The sequence below is a fragment of the Podarcis erhardii genome (genome assembly GCF_964252035.2).
Source record: "Podarcis erhardii genome assembly, chromosome: 3".
Taxonomy (NCBI): domain Eukaryota; kingdom Metazoa; phylum Chordata; class Lepidosauria; order Squamata; family Lacertidae; genus Podarcis; species Podarcis erhardii.
Window position 1 is genome coordinate 49,072,398 of NC_138507.1, and position 6,481 is coordinate 49,078,878.

The window sequence follows — 6,481 nt, forward strand, 5'->3', positions numbered from 1 at the left end:
AACAACAACAACGGATAACTCATTGTGCTGAAACTCAAATGCAGGATATAGCTGGGGCATTAGCTCAGTAAGTAAATAAGTAAATATATTTCCACTTTATACAATGAGCAGTAGGAGACTGTCACACCAGCTCTGTGGTCCTCACTCATTGGAGGCAAAAGTTCCTCCTCAGAAAAAGTTTTACAATCTATTAAAAATAGATCCTGTTGTCAAATATTCAGTGGCCACACATAGGCAAAATAAACACGCATATGCATTAAATTATGAAAGCTCATCTCCCAACAGTATCATGACTCTCCAGAAGGCAGGCAGGCACCATGGACAAAAAACTTTTAAAAAATGGAAAACGTTATAGATAGCAGACCAATGACAGCACAAGAATGTGGCCTAGGGACATGTAAATATTGCCACATGTCACTTTTCACTGAGCCCGCAGCAGATTTCAGGGGAGATGACAGCACCAGGCAGCTGGAGTGGTGTCAGCGTGTTTCTGACAGAAATCAAACATGGCAACATACATATCTCCTCTGAGTCTGCTCTGTCAAAAGCCTTAGTGTGTCATGCTGCGGAGGCAGAAGAAGGAAGCAGTGTGAATTAGGACTGTAACAAGAGAAGTGTGTGCAAGTTCCTTGACTAGAAGCAACAGAAATGAATTTAATTGGCTGGTATTTAATTGTAGAATGCAAACTACAGTGATTCACTCTGGGTTCAGATATCATCTACTTGTCTTTTGGGTTAAAAGGGGGCTAGACTTGTTGATCTGTGATCTCTTCCAGGCCTCCCCACAGGGTAAAAACACACACCCCACAGTATGGGATGTTCCCAACCCTGCAGCGATGTTATTGCAGGGATAATACTGGAGGCCTGTTATGCTGCCACAGATGGAAATGTTCCAGCTTCAGGTAACAATGTCCAATTATAAGCAAATATCCATTACTCCTTTTACATCTCAGGCGTGTCTAAATTCACTTACTTGAAAATTAAGTATGGATGTTGCAAACAGCCCTTAGTCCCTGGAATATGTAGACCTGAGACCAAGGGTCATAGCTTTATTAAAAGTATCTGCAATGGGTATATCTGCAATATGACTACAGTGAAAGTCTGGATGATCTAAACATGGGCCAGCTAACTGGCTGGCATGTGACTTTCTTTTCCTGCCCACTCTTAAAGCGAGACAAGGGAGTTCTGAAGCCCATCCCACCTCCCTTCTGTCCAGTGTTCATTGGTATAGATCCAACAGTATCTAAAGGCTTCTCCCTTCCAACATCTCCCCAAGCTGGCCAACAGTAAGAGGTAGGGCTGGGACAGCAACCTTCACCTTGCAGGTGCCTACAAGTGCTTGCAAAGCAGAATGTGGCCTGTCTTCTCTCCTGTTCACATTTCATGCCCGCTGTGACAAGCAAATGAAATAAATTGTGGACAACCCCATAATAGGCAGTATGGAGTAGGCAACAAAGAAAGGACACGAGGACCAATCAGATAGCCTTCCAAACAATTCCTATTCAGTCTGCCACAGAAAAGCAACGAGCAGAGCCCATACCAATACAATGGGGCGGGTGGGTTTCTGTACTGTTCTTCCACAATGCATTGTTTGCTATGCCAGCTAAAAAAAAAAGGAAAGTCAATGAAATTCTCTAATGCAGCAATTATCTCCCTTGGAATTTCAGCAAATATAAACAATTATTTAGTTTACATTTTGCATCAGCCTATAAGGATGTCAATCACATACTGTCCCTTTAAGCATTGATGTGCTAACTGTTAAATAGCGGCCTCCATTTCATTGATAGTCTCAAATCTAGCATTAACAGGGAACAAAAGACTCAAAAATCCATACATAAATGTTACTTATTATGCCACATTATAATTCACAAACTGTAGATAAATGATTGCATTTGCCAAACAGGCTTTTAAGAAATCACATGTATACAGTGGTACCTCAGGTTAAGTACTTAATTCGTTCCAGAGGTCCGTTCTTAACCTGAAACTGTTCTTAGCCTGAGGTACCACTTTAGCTAATGGGGCCTCCTGCTGCTGCCGTGCCGCCGGAGCACGATTTCTGTTCTCATCCTGAAGCAAAGTTCTTAACCTGAAGCACTATTTCTGGGTTAGCGGAGTCTGTAACCTGAAGTGTATGTAACCCGAGGTACCACTGTAGTAGCTGTATCAACTAAAAAAATGTTCTTCAAATACTGTGAACAGAAATGGCAGCCTGCATTAGAACTAGGCTAGCCCCCTGTTTTTCTGCATCCAGGAATTTACATCCTAAAGGCCCAAGAAGGTAATAATGAATGGTTTACTCCACAACCATCTCTCCTTCGACCAGTCGCAGCTGCCCTCCCAGCACCAGCTCAACTGCAGGTCACCTCCATACTACAAAGCTATAATTCCTTGTGTGGAGTCATGCAGGTTGTTGTTTTTTACCTGTTTCTACCCAGGAGGACAGAAATCATGAGATACTACTCCTGAACCATTTTTATGGTTTCTTTCAAACATTTAAGGAGAAGCATCAATAAACTAGTGCTGAATCTTCCAGCAGTAATTTAACACTGAACTACTGTTGGGCAAGTGTGAACCATAAAGCATTAAGAACACATCAGGAGGTTGTTCCAGCAATAAACTGCCGATGCTAAAGCACTCTTCGTCATGTTAGAGTGTGACTTGCGGGGGTGGGGGGAGGACCTAAAGACATAATCTACTTTCCATCCCAAAGCCACATCTGTGTATACGAAAAGAGATCTTCCATAAAGAGTCAATTCTCCCTCCCTATCCCTCCCTTGCTAGTTCCTAGCCAAGTGGCCAGCCATTGCCTGCCCATTATTAACTGGTGCAGTTGCACACATTCTGTATGGAGATTTAGCCAGTTTTGTGCATATATCAACCATGGCATCCTTCTGGAGCAGCTGTCCAAGTTAGGAGTTAGTGTCCAAGGGAACTATAGTTGTTGTCTTTTGAATGTAGAGCATCAGGTTGGTGACAGCTATTTTAAACCATTTTGCTTCGTGAACAGTAGGGTTCACTATAAACTCAGACAACAATTATTTGAACTTCTGACATAATTCTATATGATGGATGTTTTCTGCCCTCTAAAATGGGGTTTCTCTTAATTATTTAGTTTTTTTGGGGGGTGTCCTCGCTGTGGCAGTGAGAGACAGGTGTTTCCTTTACAGATCACCAACCTTTCAAAGCTGGGGTGGTGAATCGCAGGTCTGAGTGCCAAATATGGCCTCCAAGCTTTATTTTCTCTGACCTTTCAAACTCTCCCCACCTCATACTCCCTCTCCCCAGCTACACCCCCTTCTCCCCAGTGAACTCCTTTTACTGCTCCTGTTTCACAACCTCCTTGAGTGCCTGGGTTGAATGTGTCCTTGAACTCTGATAATACCTTTTTCGTGCTCAGATGGAGGATACAGAGGTATATGTGACAGCATGCGTAGAAATTAGCCTACTGTATAAAAGTAAATTCTACATGTCCCCCACCCACCCACTTTGGTTTCTGTCCTGACTCACTGGTACATGGCCCCTGGAAAGGAATGTAGCCCTTGGGACGAAAAAAAACTTCCCATTTCAAACAGTAAAACACACACCTATTTGAACCTCTGCCTAGGCCAATAATATTGGGTTGCCTTTGTTTTTTATTTTTATTGTGTATTTTCTGTTTTTTATATTGTAGTTTTTTTGTTGTGAACCACCCTGAGATCTATGGGTATAAGGAAGTATACAAATAAAATAAATAAATTAAAATCACATCAAAGCTCCTTTTGGTATCCCTTAGCCAACAGCCACAATTCTCTCTCTCTCTCAAAAATAAAATTAAAATACTAAAGTGCCCTTGGTATGATGTTGCATCTCTGATAAACATGTTTAGGAATTGTTGCCTTGATTTCAGGAATAGGTCTCAAAATCACTATAATTTAATTTTACACTAAATAAATCCTTACAACAATAGATGCCAATCTAAATAAAATGCAAAAAGGATTAAAGCTGTGAAACATCTATCCAATCGAAACCCATGTTTCCGCATGAGAGAATGACACTGATCATTAAAATCACCAACTTATTATGACTCTATTACATGCCATTCAGGCATTGATTGGCATTATGAGAGAAGGAATAGAAGGGGGAAAGAGAGCAAGAAGTAGCACTTGATGCATGGCAAATGAGTAATAAAAACCCAAGCTAGAGAAACAATTAAAAAAAAATCATTCATCATGGGAATGGTGGTAGCAGACATTTCTGTTCTGCCAGATGTACTCTAGGACTGCATCCAAAAAGTTATAGCCCTAGATGCTGTGATGAGAGAGGGCTCTTGAACTGAGTGGGAAATGGAAGAGGGAGGCAAGTTAATCCATTGGATTAATTTTCCTAGCCATAAAAGTTTCAGAAAGTGACAGCCAAATGCCAGGGTGACAAACTAATAAAATGAGTCATCACTAATAAACGATCCTTTAATCACACAACATTTCCAGACAATGATCGAGAATCAGAGGAAGAATTTGACAGATGTGGCTGAGAGCATAGATGCAAATGCCAGTAACTGGAGGCTATATGCCATGAAAGGAAATAAAATGTGGACAAGGAAGTAAGTCACCCCAGATCTCCAGAAGCCATCCATTAAAGCAGAATGATGCATTGTCAATTTATCTGGTTGTTTCAAGGTTCCTAGGCAAAACAAATGGCCCAATTAATGTTAAATAAGGATACATTCTGAAAAGGAGAGGCTACACCCAAAAAAATTCTTGAAAAGAAACCTAGACCAACAGCCAGAGCCAAAATTTATTTATAACTTGACTTTCTATCATTATTATAATTCGCTTTGATGTAAAAAGGAGGCCTGACATGGGCATACACAGAAGCCCATCTGTTCAGCAACACAAACTGCAAATATATTGCGGCTGTTTTCTTCTCAAGCAGCTACACACTCTGCGGTCTCTTCAAACAGGGCCATATGGAGGAGGCAGTCTGCACATGATAAGCCTCTTGTCTGGAGCAACCTACAACGTGAAGAAACATATTGCTGTCTTAGCCCACCAGCAGAAATCCACCCAAAGCTTGGTGAAAGTTTTCTTCAGATGACAGGAAGAACATAAAGCATTCTATCTGGAAACTTTGCCAACAAAGGTCTGTATAGTTAAAGCCATGGTTTTCCCAGTAGTGATGTATGGAACTGAGAGCTGGACCATCAAGAAGGCTGATCGCCGAAGAATTGATGCTATTGAATTATGGTGCTGGAGGAGACTCTTGAGAGTCCCATGGACTGCAAGAAGATCAAACATATCCATTCTTAAGGAAATCAGCCCTGAGTGCTCACTGGAAGGACAGATCGTGAAGCTGAGGCTCCAATACTTTGGCCACCTCCTGAGAAGAGAAGGCTCCCTGGATAAGACCCTGATGCTGGGAAAGATGGAGGGCACAAGGAGAAGGGGACGACAGAGGACGAGATGGTTGGACAGTGTTCTCGAAGCTACAAACATGAGTCTGACCAAACTGCGGGAGGCAGTGGAAGACAGGAGTGCCTGGCGTGCTCTGGTCCATGGGGTCACGAAGAGTCGGACACGACTAAACGACTAAACAACAACAATCTGGAAACTATGGGGAAGGGCTTAAGAAGCCCGATGGAAATGAGGTTAATATCAGAAACAGAACTCTCTCGCTGTGTGTGATGTAAAAAAAAAAAAAAAAAAAAAAAAAAAAAAGAGTAATGAATATTAAATAATAGTAATTTGAGGTAAAAGAAAGCATAACAAGAAGATATAAATGCAAACATCTGTACACAAACATATAGCGCTTTAACTATGTGGGGTGGAGGTGGCCTGCCCCCTTCCCTTTTGTTTTATTGTGGCTCCTGTGTGTACAATACCATTAAACCTATGGCATAGTCATTCAGTTTGGGTGCTGTGTTGAGCGCATAGCAGGTTGGGTTGTCAGATCAGCCAAATTTGTCATGCTGAATCTGGCACCAAACCATATTGGAGTGGGGGATGCACAGCCCTGGTAGTCACTATTTATTTATTTTTTAAAAAGCAACAACTTCCCAAACTCACAATGCATAACTAAAATGAACTAGAGTGGAGAAGCCTTGAAATGTCAAAATAAAACAAAACAGTCAGAGGGATACAGAGCCAACCAGCCAGCCAGTATAATAATGAAACATCATGAATGACCATCTCACAGCAAAGTAAAAAAATTCAAGTGGATTTGACGTTATCTTATGGCCCACAGTGTTCCTAAGAAGAAAAGTCTTTGCCATATGGTGGAATAGGGGGAGGGAAGGTAAGTTCTTCTGAGGCAGCTCCAAAGCCTAGACTTATATACTGAGATGGCTCTCCCTGAAGTTCCATCCAAATATTCTGTAGGTGTTGATGAAAGTCTTCCTTGATGACCTTAATACTATTCTCTGACTTGGCTCAACTTGTGGATGTCACTGAATGCCAGTAAATTAAATGCTCTTAGCGCACACACAGTAATCGGATTATGTCCTGAC